Genomic DNA, 21,624 nt, shown 5'->3' on the forward strand with positions numbered 1-21,624 from the left:
ACTGGGCTCCCTGCGCTGGCCCCGACCTCTGCCACCACCCCCTCCCGCTCTAGAGCTGGCTTGGAGGTGCCTGTGGCTCCAGCAGCCCCAGGGAGCTGGCGGTGGTGACCTCACTCTCGGAGAATACCCAGTGGAATTCACCCTGCGTCTGGTCCTCCATGCTCCGTGCCTTCCGGCCTGACTCCCCTCTGACTGCCCTCTCGCTCCATGAACCTGCGGGTCACAGCCCGCACTGGTGGGAGCACCTCTTGTGAGCTTGGACCCCCCTCCCACTCTACAGCTGCTAATTATTAATTGGGGGTGAGCTGGTCCCCCGCCTTCTGGCAGCTTTCTAGGAAGCAGTAGGCAAGTAGCTGTCTCTCTCCGGTCTGCTGCCTCCCAGCAGAGGGGCAGCCCAGCCTCGATCCCTGGCTCCCCACACTGCCAGGTGCTCTATCCACATCGAGCCCTCCCTGCACCCACCCAAGGTAGCCACTGTTGTTCCCATTTCACATACAAGGAAACTGAGGCCTGGAGAACTGGTGTACCGTGCCTCAGACATACCCTGGGAAACGGGGCCGGGGTGGCCTAACCAATCGCCCATCCTCCCCGCTCTGACATACCGCTGTCCCCACGAGAGGCAAAGGATCCATCCTCTTATGCCAGGTGTGGGGCCTTTGGGCCTCTCCTACCCGCCTTCCCCATCGCCAATCCCTGGCCAGAAGCAGGAGACTCCCTTTCCTCAGGACCTACTCCTAAGGCTAGAATATTGTCTCCACTGGGCAACCGCACCGCTAACGTCAGCCAGTTGGTGTCTGGGGGTGCCTCTCTCGGCCTGGCCTGAATGCCACAGATCATGAATGTCATGAAGATAAAGTACGGAACGGTCGTGAGTTCTCAAGAGAGGAGTCGGTGTGAAAGGGACAGTGTTTGCAGGGTTTTGTTTCAAAGAACCGAAGAGAGGTTCGTCAGAAGAGCCGAGCCGTGGGAAGAGCATTCCAGGCAGAGGGGAGAGCAGGTGCAGAGGCACAGGGGTGGGAAAGCACACGATCGGTCCAAGGAGGGAGGCTGGGATGCAGGGGCCCGGTTGGGTCCCACTGAGGGGGAGCAGATGGAGGCAGGCTTTGACTGAAGCCTTGGAATCGCATGGACCGGGCTCCAATCCCAGCCCCTCCCCTCCTTAGCCAAGCCTCGGCTTTCCTCATCTCTGAAATGGGAGGATAGGGACCCCCGGATGGTTCAGTCAGTTAAATGTCTGACTCTGGATCTCAGCTCAGGTCTTAATCTCAGGGTCATGAGTTGGGGCCCTGCATGGCGCGCCATGCTGGGTGTGGAGCCTACTTTAAAAAAAAAAAAAAAAGGAAATGGGAAGACCGTACTCTCTGCCCATGGTTAAGACGCAGGCATGAGATCATAAATGTAATGTTAGAGTACAGCGCTGTTGCGTAAGCCTCCTACTGAAAGCTCCCGGGCATGCGCGTGGGGTCGGGGGGCCGCCAGAACGAAGTACCGCAGACTGGGTGATCGAAACCACAGAAATGTAGTTGTCACAGTTCTGGAGGCTGGAAGGCCAACATCAACGTGTCAGCAGGTCTTATTTCTCCTGAGGCCTCTCTCCTGGGTTTGCCGATGGCCCACTTCTGGCTGTATCCTCACAGGGTCCTTCCTCTGTGCCCGTAGAACCCTCATGTTCCCTTGCCCAAAGTTCCTTCTCTTATAAGGACACCAGTCCAACTGGGTTGGGGCGCCGACCCTAATGACCTCATCACCCTAATGACTTCATGCCTCTGTAAAGGCCCATCTCCAAATAGTCACATTCGGAGGTCCTGGGGTTTAGGGCTTCCAACAGGGGAATTTGGGGGGTGGTGGGGGGGGGGACACTCAGCCCATAAAATCCTGTTACTTAGTTTACTAATCATGGATAACACACAGAGGTTGTAGGCACTGTTCTAAACTCTGTTACTCAAATAACCCTAGGAGGTAGGTTCTGTATCAGCTCCAGGTTATGAATGGGGAAACTGAGGCACAGAAAATTTAGTTATGACCCAAGGTCCCACAGCTAGGAAGGTGCAAAGCCAGGATGAAAACCCCCTAGTCTAAAAAAAAAGAAAAAAATTAAAAAAAGAAAAGCCCCCAGTCTGACCAGTGCCCTGTTCTTCACCCTCCCCTAGAGCCTTACCATGACCTCCAAGCAGCCACTCCCAGCATTCCTATGGCCTCCGCGCTGCGTCCCAGACCCATAGAAGCCACTCAGGGAGGGTCATGCCTTTAGCCTTTCCCCTCCCCCCCCCACCCCGCTGTCCCATACGTAGGTATTTTCCAGTTAATATTTCTGCCCATTACAAATGAGACTGTAATGAACATATTTGGACGTAGAGCTTCTTTCTTCTGGGTTTTATAGATGCAGGATTCTCCGGGTAAAGGGAGCATTTCAAGATCGCTGAGAGCCGGAAAGGAGTGTCCCGGGGCCTGAAATCTGAGCCAGGTTCTCCCTACCCCCCCCCCCCCCGCCCCGCGGGCACCTCCCACCTGCTGGTTTACCTTGGGGGAGGGGAGGCTGAGCGACAGGAATGTCATCAGACCTGCCCCACCTCCAGCCGCCTTTTTATTGGGGCCACCTCTACCTTGGAAAGTGCCAGGCCCCAGTCAATTACGCCTCAATTTAAAGAAGAACAATAAGAAAGAAACTTCCAGGCCCCCAATCCTGGCGTTTCTGAGAACTTGAGTCGAAAGCAAGCTTTCACAAAAGGGCCTGGTTGTGGTTACACATCTGGGGTAGGTCCTGGGTCTGGGGCAGGACCTGAGAATGTGCCTTCCTAAAGCCGTAGATATTCAGACGCAGATGAGCCTGGACTTGGACAAATGCCCTTCCTGGGCCCAGAACCGTCTCCAAGCCCGTCGTACTGCACCTGTTCCTTGAGCAGCCTTCCATGTCCCTACCTTCCCATGGGGCCAGGCACAGAGGAGGAACCCAGGAATCTGTAACATGAATGAATGGGTGACGTGTCGAACCCTAAGGAGCTGTTCTCCGCCAGGCTCCGTTGCTGCTCTGGTCCCCAGCCTTATCTCCAGCCCAGATTCCATTGCCAAGGTCCCTCTCTCCTCACCAAGGAGGCCCAGCTGGGCCTCAGCACCTCTGGCACTTTCCGTGTGAATTCGGACATCGCTGGGAGTCTCTGAGAGGAGCCACCCGGCTCCCCATGAAACAAGCGCGTTCACGATTCCCACGATCTTCCCCATATTCATTTTCCATCTAACGGGCCCCCAGTTAGGAGAAGGGAAGACGGCAACTAAGTCTGGATCAAGAGAGGGAAATGGAAGCCCAGAGAGGGCAGAGCCTTGCCTGAGGTCAACCAGCAAGCAAGAAGAGAGACTCCAGAGGCGGCTCTGGGTTCGCATTGCCAGTCCTGGGGTTGCTCTTTTTGGAGGCTGGCAGAGAGGTCGGGGGGCGGGATTATTTCTAAATAATGGGGGCAGGAATGGGCCCGGGGCTGTGGGGGGATCCCTTCTCCCTGCCGAGTCCCTCGAGCCAGGAAAGACCCTCCCTTCCCTGCCTGCACTTGTCAGCCCAGCTCAGCATCCGACATGGCCCGGGAATGACTCCGCAGTGGGACTGGCTGCCCAGCGGGCCTGGTGTTTGCTCAGCACTTGGCCCTGACCACTGAGGCACAGCTGGGCCAACTTCAGGGTTACCCTGTTCAGGCCACAAGAATGAGTTTCCTCCCCAGCAGAGGGAAGGAGACCAGGTTCTCCGGGGTCAGGCCCAGGCCCTCCCTGTCCTGGTGCTGGTCCCTGTGGGCTCTGGGGACCAGGCAGAGAACTGGCTTCTCTGGACAGAAGCCCAGCAGGATGGGGCGGGCGGGGCCAGGGCAGCCTGGGAAGATGAAGCTGTTTGTGTCCATGAAGCCCCGGGCTTGCGCCCTCACTCACTCGGGCGTGCTTGGCCTCTGAAGCCTCCTCTCTGGAGGCCGCGTTTCCCAGAACTCTCTCTCCCCAAGCCATGAACCTCAGGGCCCCCAGGCCTCCAGAGACCAGTCTCCACCCCCAGGTTTACAGAGGAAGCCAGACCCAGCAAGGGGAGGAGGTCGGGAAGGCGCTGAGGCCAACTGGGGAGCGGCTAAGTTAGGAGAGGGCTCTGCAGAAACCCCACGGAGGCATCCCTCCCTTCTCCAGCCGTGCAAACCCAGACTGTTGCCATGTGTCCTCACACTGTCTCCCCCACAAGAGTCCGAGGGTGGGGCTGGCCTTCTCTTCTGTGTCAAAGTGCACCCAGCTCCTAGCCCTGGGTCTGGGTCCTTCAGATGCTCTCAGGCCCCACCCCCATGGGGCTGTGAATGACTTTTGGGAAGTAAGACCGAGAGAGAGAGAGAGAGAGAGAGAGAGAGAGAGAGAGAGAGATTCTTTTTTTAGCAGCCCAGAACTTCTGGCTGGAGATCATTGCATCTTCAAGAGATTCACTAAAAAGCGTGAGCACAAGGGGGCAGTTCTGGGGGAGGGCGGAGGATGGGGAACCTCCAGAGACTAAGGGTTTGGAATTGGATCTGAGGTGGCGAATCATCCTGGGTTGCCTGCCTGTGACTTAAGGAGGCTGCCAGGACTTATGGGATTTCAGAGCTAAAAGTGGGCCAAGTCTGGACTCTGCCACTCACTGGGTAACCATGGGTAAAAAACACTTCCCCTCTGCAGGCCTCAGAAGTGAATCTGGGGAAGGGGGTCAGTAGCCATCCAACATCCTCCTCACGAAGTTCCCAGAAGACTGCGGAGGGAAAGTTAGAACGTGTTACATCCCAGCAGATATGAGGGTTTATTTTCTCACCATTAGTGGTGGCCCTTCTGGTGAGGGATCTCCTCCTCCTTCACCCTCGCCCCCCGCCCCGCTCCACTGCCTATTATTCGCTCATTTCCTACCAGTCGCTAATCAGCCCCTACTATATGCCAGGCACCAGGTCTGCAAGGCTGGAAAAGAAGAGCTCAGCCCTCATGTGTCTCAGAGCACACGTGAGGGCAATTAGAACACACTAAGACAGGGCACCTGGGTGGCTCAGTGGGTTAAAGCCTCTGCCTTTGGCTCAGGTCATGATCTCAGGGTCCTGGGATCGAGTCCCGAATCAGGAAGCCTGCTTCCTCCTCTCTCTGCCTGCCTCTCTGCCTACTTGTGATCTTTTCTAACAAATAAATAAATAAAATCTTTAAAAAAAAAAAAAGAACACACTAAGTCAAATTTATTCAGCAGTAAATTTTCATGAACAACTACTATGTCCCAAGCATTGTCTTAAACAGTATACAGACATTGACTCGCTGGACCCTCACAATAACACGGTGAGGTGAAGATTATTTTATCGTAATTTTGCATATGAAGAAACCGAGGCTCAGAAAGATGAAATAATCAGTAGAGAAGTCAGGGAGAGGGCATTAAGAGGCCTCTTTTTGAAGGATGAACCTATGTCTCCATGTGTGCAAGGAAGAGGCTTCTCAGGAGGGAGCAGCAGGTGCAAAGGTTGGGAAGCATGGAACAGCATGATGCCTCCAGGGAAATGCAAGTTCAGAGGTCTGTGCCCTGCGTTAAGGGTTCACACTTACCCTGTAGGCAACTGGGAGGTTGTGAAGTCCAGTGGAAGTCAAAGAAAAGCAATTGAACACATTATGTTTTAAAAGGATCTGGGCTGTAAGGGGAGGTTGTAGGGAGAAGAGTGGCGGCCAGGTGATTGGGGGGGGGGGGAGTTGCTGATTCAGGAGGGACACTTCCTATTTGTTTTAAAGTCTTGTCCCTCCAAGAAGAGTTCAGTCAACCATACACTTGTGACGAATCAATGGCCAATGTTTAGCGAGATCCTGGGCTGGGCTTGGGGCTACAGACTCTTTAAGTGGCAGTTAGAAAAGGCGCCCAGTAAAGATCCTCCTCCCCCAGCTACCCACTGTGGACCTGCTGCCAGCGCTGGGGTGAAGGAAAAAACCCGCCCACAGCCATAAGGCAAGTCGGTCAAGTTCGGCTCCCCGCAGGGCGGGGCCCGGCACGGTGTCAGCCGAGAGGGGCGCGGACCTGGGGGGAGTCCCAAAGGGCCTCGGGGAACCTAGGGGCTCCACTGGAGGGGCCCCGCCCTCGCAATTAGAGTCTCCCCGGGGCTTGTCGGGCCTCGAGGCGAGGCCGGCAGGAAGGCATACCCCGCCCCCTGCCTCGCCGCGCCTGCCCTTATAAGGTGAGCGCAAGGCCGAGCTCCGGCCTGGGGCGCCTGTCGTCACCTGCGTCCGTCCGCTGCGCGCTGGGGCCCGCCCGCCAGGGACACCCCTCCAGGGCCGCGCCGCCCAGCGCCTTTCTGCCGGCAAGCACCGCCCCCGAGCCCGCGGGCCGGTGCACCTGCGCCCCTCCCTTCCAGCTGCACAGGCGCGGATCCCTGCGCAGTCAGCCGGCGGGGGTGGGCCCGGAAACTTCGGGGAGACGGCGGGTGGCGCAAGGGGGGGGGGGTGGGGGAGGAAAGTTACCTCTCTTCGGGCCCCCCCCCCCCCCCCAGTCCACTGGTGCGGGCTACATGCCAGACAGTGACCTCAACTTCTACAAAGCTTATCGCCCAGCCAACTTGCGTGGTATGGCTGAGTTAAGAGCCAAGACTCCAACCACACGACTCGGGTTCGATTTAGCGAGGTTGCTTACTGGCTTTGTGGGCTACGGGCTAGTGAAGTAGTTCTGTGCCTCGGTTTTCTCATCCGTAAAATGGGCATATAGTGGCTTATCCCTCAGGAGCAGGGTGATCACTGAATGTGTTAATAGAGGAGTTAGTGGTTTTCCGCAATTTCGGTGGAGTTAATAAATAATTGAGCCATGATGGGTCAGAAGTGAAAACCCTTACCCTCAGGAGTTCAGCCTCAGCCCTGGTCTTGTTTGCAGGGGTTAGGAGGCATAGGCAGTTTTTAAAAACACCAGGTACTTAATTTTCACATTTAGTAAATCCTGGTTAGGGGCAAGGAGAAAGTCTTTGGTTAGAGTGTTTCTAACACCCCCTTAGCAGATTCCATTTTTAGCAAAAGAGAGATGGGCCTCCGACTGGGAGCCCTGGGCAGGAGAAAGGAGCTGGATAGGTTTATTTGTTTTGGGGATTTCCGCTTTGCTGGAAGAGTTTAGAATTACTGTTTATGGTACTTGGCTTTCCATACGTGGTAGGGACATAATATTCACTTAAGCTTTTTAGTATGAAAATGTGCAGAAGTACACACAAGGGCATAGAGAATGTTAATACGATGATCTTTCCTTTAGTCATCTAATGTGCACAGATAAATGCGTTCAAATAGGAGCTGATTTGTAGAAGGAAGAAGGAGAGTACCAAGAGTGCAAAGGCAAAGCTTCTGAGCAGGCTAACTGCTTGAAATTTGGCAGGGACCCCCAGGAGCTGCTTTGGGTCCCAGGAGGGAATGGGCGCCTCTCCCTCCCACCAGGGAGGGGTAAGAGCAGTCCAGATCTCGCAGTCTGGCTTGGGGTGTCCTAGTGGGCACCATGCCAGCACCCCAGACGGGTGCCTCTAGACTCAAGTCACCTTGCCTGGGTGATTTCTTTTTTCTTTTCTTTTCTTTCTTTCTTTTTTTTTTTTTTTTTAAGATTTTATTTATTTATTTGACAGACAGAGATCACAAGTAGGCAGAGAGGCAGGCAGATAGAGGAGGAAGCAGGTTCCCCGCTGAGCAGAGAGCTCAATCCCAGAACCCTGAGACCATGACCTGAGCTGAAGGCAGAGGCTTTAACCCACTGAGCCACCCAGGCGCCCCTCCTAGGTGATTTCTGTATTTGCTTTCTTCACTGCTCACCTGGCTGCAGGCACCTTCCCTGCCCACTACAGCCAAAGGAATTTTCTAGACCACTGAAACCACTCCACGGCTCCCCAGTGCCCACAGGAGAAAGACCAAACCTTAGCAGGGCTGATGTGCCTTCGGTGGTCTGGGGCCCACAGACCTCGCAGCGCCTTTTCCTAGCACTCCTTCTTTCCACTCTCCTCTCCGGTCACCCTGAGCCTTTGGCAGCTTCCTGAATATTCATTAAGTAAATATTTAATGCATTAGGATGTGGCACCAGAAACAGAACTCCGCAGTGAGTGGTGAGGAGCTCAGCCGGCATGTTCCAGCCGGCTCTCCTGGCGTTTACCGGCTAGTGGGGAAATTAAAGAAGTAGCGTGAAAAAAGTGTTCAGAGTGTCATGTGCTATAAAGGACTTCCAAGAGAGTTTTCGCCTTTTGCCAGGAAGACCCCCCACTCAGCCCACCGTGCCCTGCTTTTAGTCTTTGCTGATATACTGTCACCACCAAAATGGGGTCCCCTTGCATATGTCTTTATTTGGGGCGATTATCGTATTGAGGTGGTAATTTACATGCCTTCTTGGTCTGGTGTCCTCAGTAGCTCAGGGGCATATCATGCAGATGTACAGTAGCTGTTGGGTGACTATTAAAGCAGCAAGCCTCCGCACCAGGACCTGCCCCCCAGAGCGATTCAATCTCCAATCAAGACTTCATTCAGGGTGCCTGGGTAGCTCAGTGGGTTAAGCCGCTGCCTTCGGCTCAGGTCATGATCTCAGGGTCCTGGGATCGAGTCCCGCATCGGGCTCTCTGCTCAGCAGGGAGCCTGCTTCCTTCTCTCTCTCTCTCTGCCTGCCTCTCAGTGTACTTGTGATTTCCCTCTGTCAAATAAATAAATAAAATTTAAAAAAAAAAAAAAGACTTCATTCATTCATTTATTCATTCACTCATTCATTTTAAACAAGCAATGTCATTCATCATGAAATCGGAGTGCACCAAGGCCCGAATGCAGACCAGTTGATTGACAGAGGGTAAAGTCGGCTGTAGCAGACTGTGGGACAGCCAGGCACGAAGGGATCATGGTGCCTGGCCCCCTGTGGGACAACTGTCAGATGGAGGGTATTTTCTTTTTTTTTTTTTATTTTTTAAAGATTTTATTTATTTATTTGGCAGGCAGAGATTACAAGTAGGCAGAGAGGCAGGCAGAGAGAGAGAGGAGAAAGCAGGCTCCTCGCTGAGCAGAGAGCCTGATGCAGAGCTTGATCCCAGGACTCTGGGATCATTACCTGAGCCGAAGGCAGAGGCCTTAACCCACTGAGCCCCCCAGGCGCCCCTGGAGGTTAATTTCTACACAGTGTCCTGGAGCAAAGGCAGGATTGGGCACAGCAGGGCTGAAGGAAGAGGGACTTTGAAGGAAGCAGAGAGGTGTGACCACGTGCAGTTGCAGGGGTGGGGCCCCTGGCTGGGTGTGGCCGGAGCCTTTGGTCGGGTGTGTGATTGAGGAGCTGAGGCAGGTTGGTGCCCCCCTCAGGGAGGGCCCTGCACCCTGGCTCGCTTCCTTCCCCACCCCTCTCACTGCCCCCCCAACCCAGAACTGGAGAACAAAGGGCATGTCTGTCACCTAGTCATCTATGGGCAGTGGCTTCTCAAGGTTTCCAGATGGTGACCAGAGACATCCCATCACAGCCAGGCGCAGCTCACCAAACTGAAACCAGCATTTCGTGAGATGGTGTACTACCCAAGACTCACTCTGATATTTTCTCTTATTCTTTTTTTTTTTTTAAATCATCACATCATCATCATCATTGGTAGGAAATTCTGAGTGTAACTCACCAAATCCTGCACTTTGACTGGCGCGTTGAAAAATGTGGATCCAAGTGTCCTTCCAAAGGGTCTAGTGGTGGCTGGAAGGCACTTTTTTTTTTTTTTTTAAGATTGTATTCATTTATTTAACAGACAGAGATCACAAGTAGGCCTAGAGGCAGGCAGAGAGAGGGGGGAAGCAGGCTCCCTGCCGAGCAGAGAGCCCAATGAGGGGCTCGATCCCAGAACCCCGGGATTATGACCTGAGCTGAAGACAGAGGCCTTCACCCATTGAGCCACCCAGGAGCCCCCTGGGAGGCCCTTTTTGATTCATAAAGAATTTAGAGGCTGTCCTTCACTCCGCAGCTACTTTCACTTGTAAAGCAGCAGCCCCAAAGGGCAGAGCTGGTCCCGCAGCCTGCCCCAATGTCTGAGATCCCCCCCATCAAGATCCCATGGCTGCAAGGGGCTCCCAGGGGGGGCTCCCAGGGGATCCGAGATCCAGATGAAAAGAAGGAGAACAGCCCCACCACATCCCACCACATCCCCCCACCCCACGATCTAACACACCTTCCCAACACCCCTACCCACCCCCACCCCCCGCCTCATTCTCCACTTGGCATCTAGTTCCCCTGCCAGGCTGTCTTAGGATGCCCCTGGCCCCCCCCGGGGGGGGGGGTAGTGGAGGCCACAGCTGGGCTCTGGACTCTGTGCCATCACCTGGGCTCAGTCCTCCCCTCTGCCCTCTAGCCGGTACCAACCACCCATCTGCAGGCCAGCACAGGGCGAATACAGGGGCCAGAGCCCCTCCCCATCCATGCTTCTGGCAAAATTCCTCTTCCTTCTGGGATCTCTGAGGCCTCTGGAGAGATGGGCTGCAGCAGGGGGGTGGACCCTACTCATAGCCCTTGGCCCTCAGAATGCCGGACCCAAGGAAGCTTCAAGCTTCGAAATGGAGTCCAGCCCCCTTGTTTTATTTTTGCAGAAACTGAGGCCCAGGGGCTCCTGGGTGGCTCAGTGGGTTAAGGCCTCTGCCTTCAGCTCAGGTCATGATCCCAGGGTCCTGGGATCAAGCCCCGCATCGGGCTCTCCGCTCAGTGGGAAGCCTGCTTCTTCCTCTCTCTTCTCTCTCTCTGCCTGCCTCTCTGCCTGTCAAATAAAAAAGAAAGAAAGAAAGAAAGAAAGAAAGAAAGAAAGAAAGAAAGAAACAGAGGCCCAGAGAGGTGAGGGACCTCACCCAAGTTTACAGATGAGTTAGTCTCAGAGTGAACCCTGGAGACTCAGGTCTCCTGGCTCCAAAACCAGGGCTCTTTCTTATTGTTGCATGTTGAGGGTCTGCGGAAAGGGGAGGGGGGCTCCGGAAAGAGCTTGGAGAAATGTCCCTCCCATCTGGGAGCAGCAGGGCCATGTGCTTGCATGGCCCCCAGCCTGGGAGACCTGCGTCCTCACTGTGCTTCTGCCACCCCCTTTCTGTGACTCTGCCCAAGTCACTGCCCTGTCTGGGCTGCAGAATGAGGGCACCGACCAGGTGAGGTCCTGGAGCCCCTCCGGCTCTGAGCCTGCGCTGCCAGCCCTCTCCAGTCCGGTGCTGGATCCTCCCCAACCCCCTTCCTCCTCTCCAGCGCCTGAGCTGCTTGGAGAGGAGTGAGAGCGGAAGATAAAGCCTGTGGGAACTTGTCTTCTCAAAGGAGCTTGCCGCTTCCCGGGGGCCTCGGGATTAGGTTGGTGGCTTCTAGTCCTTTCTTTCTGGAGACACTGGATATGGCCTGAAATCCAGGCAGAGGGGCCCTCCTCCCTCTGGGCTTCCTGGCTCCTCTGGCTCTCATCATGCATGATTTGCCTTCTCAGTTCACCATCCTTTTGCATGTGGGAATCTCTTCTCCAAATGGACCCCATACTTCTTGGGGTGGGATTTGAGACCATGTGTCTATAGTCAAGGCTTCTTACAGTGGGAAGGATTTGGGCCTCTCCCTAGAGGAGGTAGGAAGAATACTGGTTAAGATCTGGGGATCTTAACTTTGGAAAACAGTGTGGAGATTCCTTATGAAATTAAAAACAGAGTTACCCTATGACCCTGCAATTGCACTACTGGGTATTTGCCCCAAAGACACAGATGTAGTGAAAAGAAGGACCATCTGTACCCCAATGTTCATAGCAGCAATGGCCACAGTCGCCAAACTGTGGAAAGAACCTAGATGCCCTTCAACAGATGAATGGACAAAGAAGATATGGTCCATATATCCTACGGAGTATTATCCCTCCATCAGAAAGGATGAATGCCCAACTTTTGTACCAACATGGACGGGACTGGAGGAGATGATGCTGAGTGAAAGAAGTCAAGCAGAGAAAGTCAATTATCATATGGTTTCACTTATTTGTGGAGCATAAGGAATAACCTGGAGGACATTGGGAGAAGGAGAGAAGTGAGCTGGGGGAAATCAGAGGGGGAGACAAACCATGAGAGACTGTGGACTCTGAGAGACAAACTGAGGGTTTTGGAGGGGGTGTGGGGGTGGGTGAGCCTGGTGGTGGGTATTGTGGAGGGCACATATTGCATGGAGCACTGGGTGTGGTGCATAAACAATGAATTTTGGAATACTGAAAAAAAAAAAGATCTGGGGCTCTTGATGGAAAGTGCCCAGGTTCGAGCCCCAGCCCCCTGCTGGCGGGTCAGAGGACGCTGCAGGCGCTCAGTAATGCTTCACGGGGCCATAAGTCTAGAGTTATTCTCATGGCCTGAGCACTCTGGAGAGGAGAGAAGCCTGGAAATGTGCTAAGGGCTTCGTCTGCATTGTCTCCATGTGCCTCATAGAGACCTGATGAGATAAATAATATTCGTGACCTGGCCTCCTTGAGGCTCCGGGAGCAAAGGGACTTGGAGTAAAGGGACTTGGTCAAGGCCCACGCCGGAATGGAGGGCGTCTAACACAAGTTCGCTGGCCATGGTGCTCCAGACCCTCCCTCCCCATTCATTCCCCAACTGACCCCACAATACTCTCGCTGAATGGCCCCCACACTGCCGTGCCTCAGGGTGGGCTGCTCTACCCAGGGACGGGGGCGTCCAAGATCAGGTGCCCCCAAGGTTGAGTCCTTGGGGAGGCCTCCTCCTGGTTGCCACACCGCTGTCTTCTTGTATGTTCACTAGCGCCCTCTGTCTTCCTCAGAGGGCACTCATCCCATCACGGTGGGGGTGGGGGTGGCCTCAAATTCTGGAAGGCCCTGCCTCTAACTCCCATCCATCCCATGAGAACTTCAACACGTGAATCTGGGAGAGCACAAACCTCTCCTTTCTCAAGTCTCCAACTAAAGAGCTTTTCCCGAGTGCAACATCTATGATGATCGGCCCGCTACTCCTTCTAGAAACACTGTTCAAAGTTGGGGTTCTTCCGTTTCAAGCCCCAGAAACTGACGCCAAATAGCTAAGCAGAATAATGGGGCGCCTGGGTGGCTCAGTGGTTTGGGCTGCTGCCTTCGGCTCGGGTCATGATCTCAGGGTCCTGGGATCGAGCCCCGCATTGGGCTCCCTGCTCCGCAGGAAGCCTGCTTCCCTCTCTCTCTCTCTCTCTCTGCCTGCCTCTCTGCCTACTTGTGATCTCCTGTCAAATAAATAAATAAAATCTTAAAAAAAAAAAAAAATGGAGGTGGGGGGATTTCTTGGAACACATTGGCCACGCCCCTGCAGGAAAGGCTGGGTCCCCGCACCTCCCCAGAGGGGAGGTGGCTTTTGTGCCTTTGGCTGGCTGGTGGTCCCACGAGAGATGTCTTTAAGGTTAGGAGTGCCTGAGCTTGGTCTCGGGAGTCTCACAGACCAGGGTTCTGGCCCAGTTACCACTTCCTCTTGACTGGTTGAGTTTATGGACCACCTTTCCAGGATGTGGCTGTCAGACGCACTCTCCCCATTGGTGATTCTAGGAATTAGAGTCCTGTTGCCTGGTTTGAGTTCTAGGCCTGCCCCAGGAGAGGAGAGGCAGGCCCTTGTGATTGGCAGCCCTACGGTAACCAGCTGGAATGAGGTGGGGGGTGGACCCCCGCCGCCCCAAAAAGAAGGGATTGCTGTGAACAGAACAAAGTGAGGGAATTAGAAGCTTTCCACCAGGGGATTCTACCCACTGGAAACAAATTTCTCTTTCCCTGCTTTCCCTCCCCCTTCTTGCCTCTTTCTGTCCTGTCCCTCCTCGCAACATTTATTGAGTGTTTGCTTTGTTTGGGGCACATCTTAGGCCCAGGAATAAAAAGATGAGTCAGACCCAGGGCCAACCCTAGGGAATTTATCTAATCCTGATCAGCATACAATGCTGGTCCTCCAAGCAGAGCCAAGTCAGGCAGTACCAATGGACCACAACACACTTTCCCTGGGAGCCTGGGCTCCGCCCCAAGATGCTGCCCCCCAACCCCCACCCCCGCAACCACCCCCTACCTTCCCCACACAAAGCCCCAGGCAGCCAGTTCTTACCAACTGGAGTTCCAAAATATGGAGGCTCTCTGCTGTGGCTGGCCAAAAGTCTCCCTCTTCCCCATAACAATTCTTCTGACATTTAACAGCAGCAGAATTCCCCCACGCTCACCCTCAAATTCATTTCTACTCCACGGGGTGGGGGTTGGGGGGGGGGAATGGCACTGGTGCCTTCCATTCTTGACCCTGGTTGGCTGTTGAGTCAACTTTGCGGTTAGGAGTCTGAGCGCAGTTCCTGTGGACAGAAAGAGAACATTTGAATCTTATCACTGCATCCTTCTGAGCCTTTGGTTTGGAATGAATTTTCCACGATCCTTATAACAAATTACCGCAGATTCAGGGGCATAAAACAAGACCCATTTTTTATCTGACCATTATGGAAGTCAGAAATCGAGAATGAATCTGAGGGAGCTAAAATCAGGGTGTTGGCTGGGTTGTGGTCTTTCTGGAGGCCCCAGGTGAGAATCCTTCCTGGCCTGGTCTGGCTGCCAGAGGCCCTCCACACACCTGGGCTGGCAGCCCCATCCTCATGTCTCCAACCTCTGTTTCTACTCTCACACCTCCTTTCTGACTCCCTGACTGCTGCGGTCTCAATGTTTCTGTCCCCCACAAAGTCACGTGTTGAAACGCTCACCCCCAAAGATGATGGTATTTGGAGGTGGGGCCTTTGGGAGGTGCTTGGGTCAGGAGGGCAGAGCCCTTCCCTCTTTTGTAAGGGCTGGGGGTCCTGGGAAGGAGCCCCACATTGGGCTCTTGGCTCAGCGGGGAGCCAGCTTTGCCCTCTCCCTCTGCCTGCTGCTCTGCCTGCTTGTGCTCTCTCTCTCTCAAATAAATAAATAAAATCTTTTTTTTTAATTAAAAAAATAATTTTATAAATAATATCTTTTTTAAAAAAGCTGCTCCAGCGAGCTCTCTCGATCCTTCCACCAGGTGAGGACACAGCGAGCAGGTGTCATCTGTGAATAGGGAGGAGGAAACTTAGGGGAAAGCAATCCTGAAGGCACCTTGATCTAGGACTTCCAGCCTTCAGAACCATGAGAAATAAATGTCTGTTGTTAATAAGCCACCCAGCCCGTGCTGTGTTTTGTTATAGCAGCCCGAATGGACTAAGATACTGACTTTTTGTCTGGTGGGATTAGGGCCTCTGTGGTCACTCCGGGTAGACTCAGATAATCCAGAAGAATCTTCCTGTCTAGAGATCCGTATTAGAATCACATCTACAAAGCCCTTCTTGCCATGAGAGCCAACATTCACCGGCTCTGGGGCTGGGAACACGGACACCTCTGGAGGCCATTATTGTGCCTGCAACGGGTTCCTTACCTGTGAAACAGGGTGTTGATGACCTACTTCCTAGACTTGCGGGCAAGATCAGGTGAGACAGTCCATGGGCAGCCCTGGACACAGCACCTGGCATAGAAAGAAACACCTGCTATCATGCACTTAGTGGGAGATTTTCACGGGGGCAGTTGCTGGGGAGAGCTCAGCATCCTCACCCCGACCTTGGCCCTGTATGCCTCCTCCTCCTGGGCACCGTCGGTCCAACTGAGGGGATGGGGGTGTGAAATCCCTGCCAGATGTCAAGTTTGTACCTAAGGTTTTTCTGGGCTCGGCACTGTCCACCCCCGCCCCCACAGTCTCTAGGCTTTTGTAGCAATCACCTGGTTTTTATAGAGAAGGGGGAGAACACTGGCTGCCTTTGAGCTACCTGGGAACTTGTTAGGGTACTCAGTTAGTTAGTTAGTTAATTAGGCCCCTCCCCTGGACTAACTGAAGCTGACCCTCTGAGGTGGGGCCCTGTAGTCTGGGGTTTTGGGAGCCCTCCAGGGGATGCCAGGGCTCCCTTAAGTTTGAGAACCCTGGGATGGAGCCCCTTCTTAGGACCACCACCTGCAGGAAGTCTCCCCACAGCAGCGGTGCAGTCGTGAGGCCCAGGGAGATGAGGGCTGGCTTCAGACAGCGCAGGTTGGAACCTGAGCAAAGCTGCTGTTCTTTCCCCATCTGTGCGCGCCTCCGCCCTTGGGCACCTCCCTTCCTGGTGCCACCAGGACACGGTGCCCAGCGCCCAGATGCTTCAAGGGAAGCTCCACCCTGCCACTCCTGGGGCGCAGCTCAGGCCCAAGGACCTATCCCTCATCACCTTCGTGTGTCACTGCGGGCAGGGCCCTGTATTCAGCTGCAGTCTCAGAGTCTGATAACTAATTTATACTCAAGTGTAAATGGCTGATGGGGCCTTCAGGGGTTACCTGCTCCTTTGAAGGGGGTGCTTGCGGGAAGCAGGAAGAAAGAGCATTCCTGGTGGGGCTTCACCCCCTTGTTGGGCACATCTGGAGGAACCGCGTGTGTGTCTTGGAGGGAGGGCTATGAACTTCCTAAATGAGGGCAGAATGGTCTTGTGGAAACAGTGCAGGACACTGTTTATGGCTGAGTCATGGTCATCACTGCCTAGTGACCTTGGGCAAGTCACTTCATTGCTCTAAGGCTTCATTTGATCTCCTGGAAACGGGCCTGATTCCTACACAGAGTCCCACAGGGAGGGTTACATGAGATTACCTTTATCAGGTGGCCCTTTCCTGTCTAGATTGCTCTCACCGGTGGCTCTGAGCTCAGCCCAACCGGGGCAGAGTCTCCCCAGGTTACAAAAGGGGCAGGTCCCTTCCTGGGACAACACCTTGTGCCTCCCGTCTGTGCCACCTGCTCAACAGATGCCTGGGGTCAGAGTGCCTAGCATCCCTGCTTCTGGAAGACTTCCCTGATGCAGCCCCAAGCTCCCAGCCCTGTGGGAGGCAGTGGGGGCTCTTGAGAGAGCCCTGAGTTGGGAGTCAGGAGCCCAGGGGCTAGTCCTGGCTCTGCCGCTGACTTGCTGTGTGACCTGCCCAATTGCCTGCCCCTCTCTGGGCCTGAGACCTTGCCTGCAAGATGAGTGAGATGTGCGGATGTGTGAAGGCCCTTCCCCCACGAGGTTCATAACCATCCCCTGGGCCCCTTAGCAGCCTGCCTGTCCTCCTGGATATGGCAATGAAGCACATTCTGCTCAGCAGTTCCCACAGCCTCCTATGAAATGTGCTCTTTTCTCCCCTGCGTGACTAAGTTCTTTGAGGAAAGGCCCTGTGTTTGTGCCTCCTCATTTGGCCTTCAGCCTTGCACTTAACACTGACCTCATGCATCCTTGTGCTCAAGAAAGACCTGCTGATAAATTCCCAAAGACCTTGGCTGTGCCCAGGAGAGCGCTTTTCTTTCAAGGTGCCATCTCCTCCAGGAAGACTTCCCAGATGCTATCTCCCTGCAACACACATACAGAATTGCTCCTCCACACCCCCTCTGCCCCGCCCCGGCTCTGGTCATCCCTTCCCTTTCAGATTCTCTCCTAGAACAGTGCCTGGCACCGCTAATAAGTGGGGGTTGAATTCCCTTGAATTACAGTCTAAGGGGAGAGAAAGAGAGTGATGAAAGGAACCCTAGAGTCTTTGCAGGGATGGGGGCCACAGCAGGAAGGGGCTTTTCCCTAGGAAGGCCTGCAGATGGCGAACAGCTGGCCGGGGGTGGCTGTGACTCACCCCACTCCCACAGGCGGGGGATAGTGCGGGCAGGCTGCGACGAGGCTGAAGGCCTAAAGGAATTTTGATAAAGATAACACAAGCCCTGGAGTATTTCTAGAATGCAGGAGGTTAAGGGTGCGGGGAGCGGGGTCAGGGCAAAACTGCCTGATTATGTTACTTATGTATTTATTTATTTTTGCCTGGATAAAACATTTGCATCCCACGAAATCCAAAAGGTACGCAGGGGACCCAGTGAAGTCTTTCATCCAGGCGTTCCTGCCCCGCAGCTCCCTTCCCCAGAAGGCCCGCCTTTCCAGGGGCTTCTGCGTACAACCTCCCTGTATGCTTTTCCTCCCTTGCTTATCCAGAGCTGCCTATCGGCTGTTCTTCTCTTGGCTTTTTCCCTCAACTCGTCCCTGAGAGCATTTTGTATTGGCACATAGAGAGCATCCTCGTTTTTTTGTTTGTTTGTTTGTTTGTTTTCAATTTGCCTGTGTTTAGGGTTGCCAGATAAAATGCAGGATGCTAGGTTAAATTTGAATTACTTGAACCTCAGATAAAGAACAAACGACTGGGGGGGGTGCGCCACGGTGGCTCAGTCCGTTAAGCATCTGCCTTGGGCTCAGGTTATGATTCCAGAAACCTGGGATGGAGCCAAGCATTGAGGTTAAACTGTGCAGGGAGTCTGCTTCTCCCTCTGCTCCTGCTTGTGTTCGTCCTCTCTCTCTGTCAAATAGATAAACACACAAATACATCTTCAAAAAAAAACCAAAAGACTTCTTTTTTTTTTTTTAAGATTTTATTTATTTATATGACAGAGAGAGAGAGATCACAAGAAGGCAGAGGCACGCAGAGAGAGAAAGGGAAGCAGGCTCCCCGCCAAGCAGAGAGCCCAATGCAGGGCTCGATCCCAGGACCCTGGGATCATGACCTGAGCCGAAGGCAGAGGCCTAACCCACTGAGCCACCCAGACACCCCCAAATGACTTTTTAGTACACGTTCGTTTCATAAAATATTTGGGACATACTTATACTAAAAAAATCCCTATTTCTTATTTAACCTGAAATTCAACCAGGCACCCTGTAATTCCATTTGCCAAATCTGGCCCCTCCTCCTATATTCCATGGGAATTCCTTTTTTTATTCCATTAAGATTTTATTTTTAAGTAATCTCTGCACTCAGTGTGGGGCTTGAACTCACAACCCTGAGATTAAGAGTCTCACACTCCCCTGAGTTTGCCAGGTGTGCCTCGCGAGAGAATTCCTTATAATTAAGTCTTTGGAGGCTTCAGGAATTGGACACCTGGGACCTGGTGGGCATCTACTCCCTGGCCTTATTCTGAATCAGACCCTGCAGGGCACCACGCTTTGGGGCCAGTGCTGGATTTCCATCTCCAGGCCCCTGTTACCAAGATAAGAAATGAAAGACTGAATGGCTCGGGTGCCTGGTGGCTCAGTTGGTTGGGTGTCGGACTTGATTTCCGTTCAGGGTTGTGGGCTCTGCAATGGTCAGGGAGTCTGCTTGAGATTCTCTCTCTCTCTCTCCCTCCGTCCCTCCCCCACCACTTGTACGTGCTCTCACTCTCTCTCTCTTTCTCTCTCCCTCTCTCTCTCAAATAAATAAATAAATGAATTTTTAAAAATATTTTATTTATTTATTTGACAGAGAGAGAGAGAGAGAGATCACAAGTAAGCAGAGAGCCAGGCAGAGAGAGGGGGAAGCAGGCTCTCTGCTCAGTGGGGAGCTCCATCTCAGGACCCCGAGGCCCCAGTGAGGCTCAATCCCAGGACTCTGAGATCATGACCTGAGCCAAAGGCAGAGGCTTAACCCACTGAGCCACCCAGGTGCCCCTAAATAAGTAAATTTAAAGAGAAAAGGCTCTTCCAGTCGTCTGGTCCACCTCTCCCTGCTTGTGGCCCAGAGAGCTGAATGGCTCACCCAAGATCACACCGCCAGTTGGTGTAGAATGGGGCTCGGCCCCAGATCTCCCTTCTTCAGCCAGTTTTATTCTCGTGCTGCTTAGTGTGATCTGCTCATGAGGGTCGTGAGTTGTAAACCTAGGCTTTTAGAACATGCACAGACATTTGGGAAGCCATAAATAAAAGGTTCAAGTTCTGTAGGGAGAGGGGGTCCCACAGAACACGGGGAGCCCTGCTCCCTGGCTAGGGGACTTTCAGTGTTGGGTCTGAGCCCCAAATGCCTGGCTGATAGTAATAATAATAGTAATACATTAATGATAGTAATAATAATAATAATAATGGCAGCTACCTCTCTCAGCTACTTACACTGTGCCTGGTGCTTCCCCAGCTTGGCCCTGTGAGTCTCCCTGCACGATGGGAAGATCAGTCCCATTTCCCCAGTGGGTCACTAAGGCTCAGGAACAGTAAGTGATTTCGTCTGCCAAGATCCCCCAACTGTGAAGTGGCAAGCCCTGGGCTTTCAACCCAGATAGGTTTGACTCTAAAGCTCAAACCCTTTACAAACACTTATCCACAGGTTTGCGTCATTTTTTCATGCGAGAAAACGGAGCGCTTGTAACAAGCCCTCTCTTGAGGTCGCTTTCATTTTACAAGGGCCCAAAGCCGGAACTAACTTCTGGTCCATGTGGCCCGCAGGATGAAGGCCAAAATCTCCTTGGTCCTTCACCTGACGGTCAATGATCCCCATGAGCCTGCCCCAGCCCATTGTTCCAGACTAACCCCTGTTGTTCCGACCACCCCCTTCCTTTCCACCGTATCTCCACACTTTGATGACTTGATCAAGTGGGAAAAGCCCAGTAGAAGAACAGGGTAGTTCAGTTACTAGGAGTTACCTGCTGTGTGACCTTGGGCAAGTCACTCAACCTCTCTGAGTCTCCCTTTCCTTAACTGCCAAGTGAAAACAGGTATGACTAAGCCTCGGCCTAGTATCTGCGCATGGCACTGTAGACTGGTTAGTGTGCATTTTTTAAAAGATTTTTAAAACGTTTATTTATTTGAGAGAGAGAGCGATTAAGGAGGGAGAAGGAGAAGCAGGATTCCCGCTAAGCAGGGAGCCCCACACAGGACTCGATCCCAGGACCCTGGAATCAGGACCTGGGCTGAAGGCTGATGCTTAACCGACTGGGGCACCCAGAAGCCCCTGATTAGCATGGATTTTTGGAAAGAAGGAAGAAAGACGGTATTTCTTGTGTCCCCACCGTGTGCTACACCCTGGAGGAAACAAGTTGCCTCTTTCCTGGAGATTTTTCTGGAAGGGCTGCAGATGTGGTTAATTGCAGCAGGAGATGAACTTAACTGTGGCTTTGTAACTCTAGGCAGGATTTTACCCCGGCCTGTGGCCTTCCGCCAGGAATGAGGGAAAGGGCGGGGAGTTACCCTCATCTGACAGGAGAGGAAGGGACACTTACCCCCCAACCCCCTCCACGGAGCTTCAGGGGTTGGATCCTGGCTTTGTCCCCAGGGATCTCCTTTCACAGGCCACCTAAGCTGTCTCCGGTGTCCCTAGCACTTAGCAGCTTAGGAAGGCAAGACTGGGAGCCTGGGAGAAGTGGAGGGAGAAGGAGGGGCGGAGACCACCACCTGGCCCCGCCCCGCGCTCTGGTGTGCGCCTGGTCCCGCCCAGCGCCCAGTCCCGCCCTGCGCCCAGGTGTGCGCCTGGCCCCGCCCCGCGCTCACGTGAGCGTCCGGCCCCAAGTAGCGGGTAGGTTCCTAGTCCCGGCCCAGCTTTGCCCTCCCAGCGTCTCAAACCCAGCACGGCGTCTCCGGCGTCTCCGCGGCAGCGAGGGGCAGCTGGCAGGTGGAAGAAGGGGAAGGCGGATCAAAGAACGAAACCAGAGACCCCCTCACCTCCAGGTCTCCACTCTTCTTAAGGAACCCGCTGAATTTTGCATTCCACTCCCTAGCAGATCTGTGTTTGTTTTACAACGTGATTCCCTCTCCTGCCTGCCCTAAGGGTGGCAGTAAATCTGACGGCAGAGGGCTAGGATTTCTAGCCCGGGCATGGCAGTGGCCCTACCCACCCCAGCTGGACGGGCCCCAAGATGAGAGGCCCCTTGAGGCCCTCTGGTCCCTGAGGACAAGCCAGTCTTCCCTTTGCC

At 53.8% G+C, this 21,624-nt stretch overlaps 1 long non-coding RNA gene across 1 annotated transcript; it reads right to left on the reverse strand.

Moving 5' to 3' along the window:
* Window positions 1–14,016: 14,016 nt before the first annotated feature.
* LOC132020472 (uncharacterized) lies at window positions 14,017–21,017 on the reverse strand. Its single transcript, XR_009404978.1, has 3 exons — window positions 20,935–21,017; window positions 15,331–15,417; window positions 14,017–14,245 (listed from the first exon to the last, which is right to left on the reverse strand). It is a non-coding gene; the product is annotated as an uncharacterized LOC132020472 (long non-coding RNA).
* Window positions 21,018–21,624: the final 607 nt, after the last annotated feature.

The sequence above is a fragment of the Mustela nigripes genome, chromosome 6 (assembly GCF_022355385.1).
Source record: "Mustela nigripes isolate SB6536 chromosome 6, MUSNIG.SB6536, whole genome shotgun sequence".
In the NCBI taxonomy this organism is placed as follows: Eukaryota; Metazoa; Chordata; class Mammalia; order Carnivora; family Mustelidae; genus Mustela; species Mustela nigripes.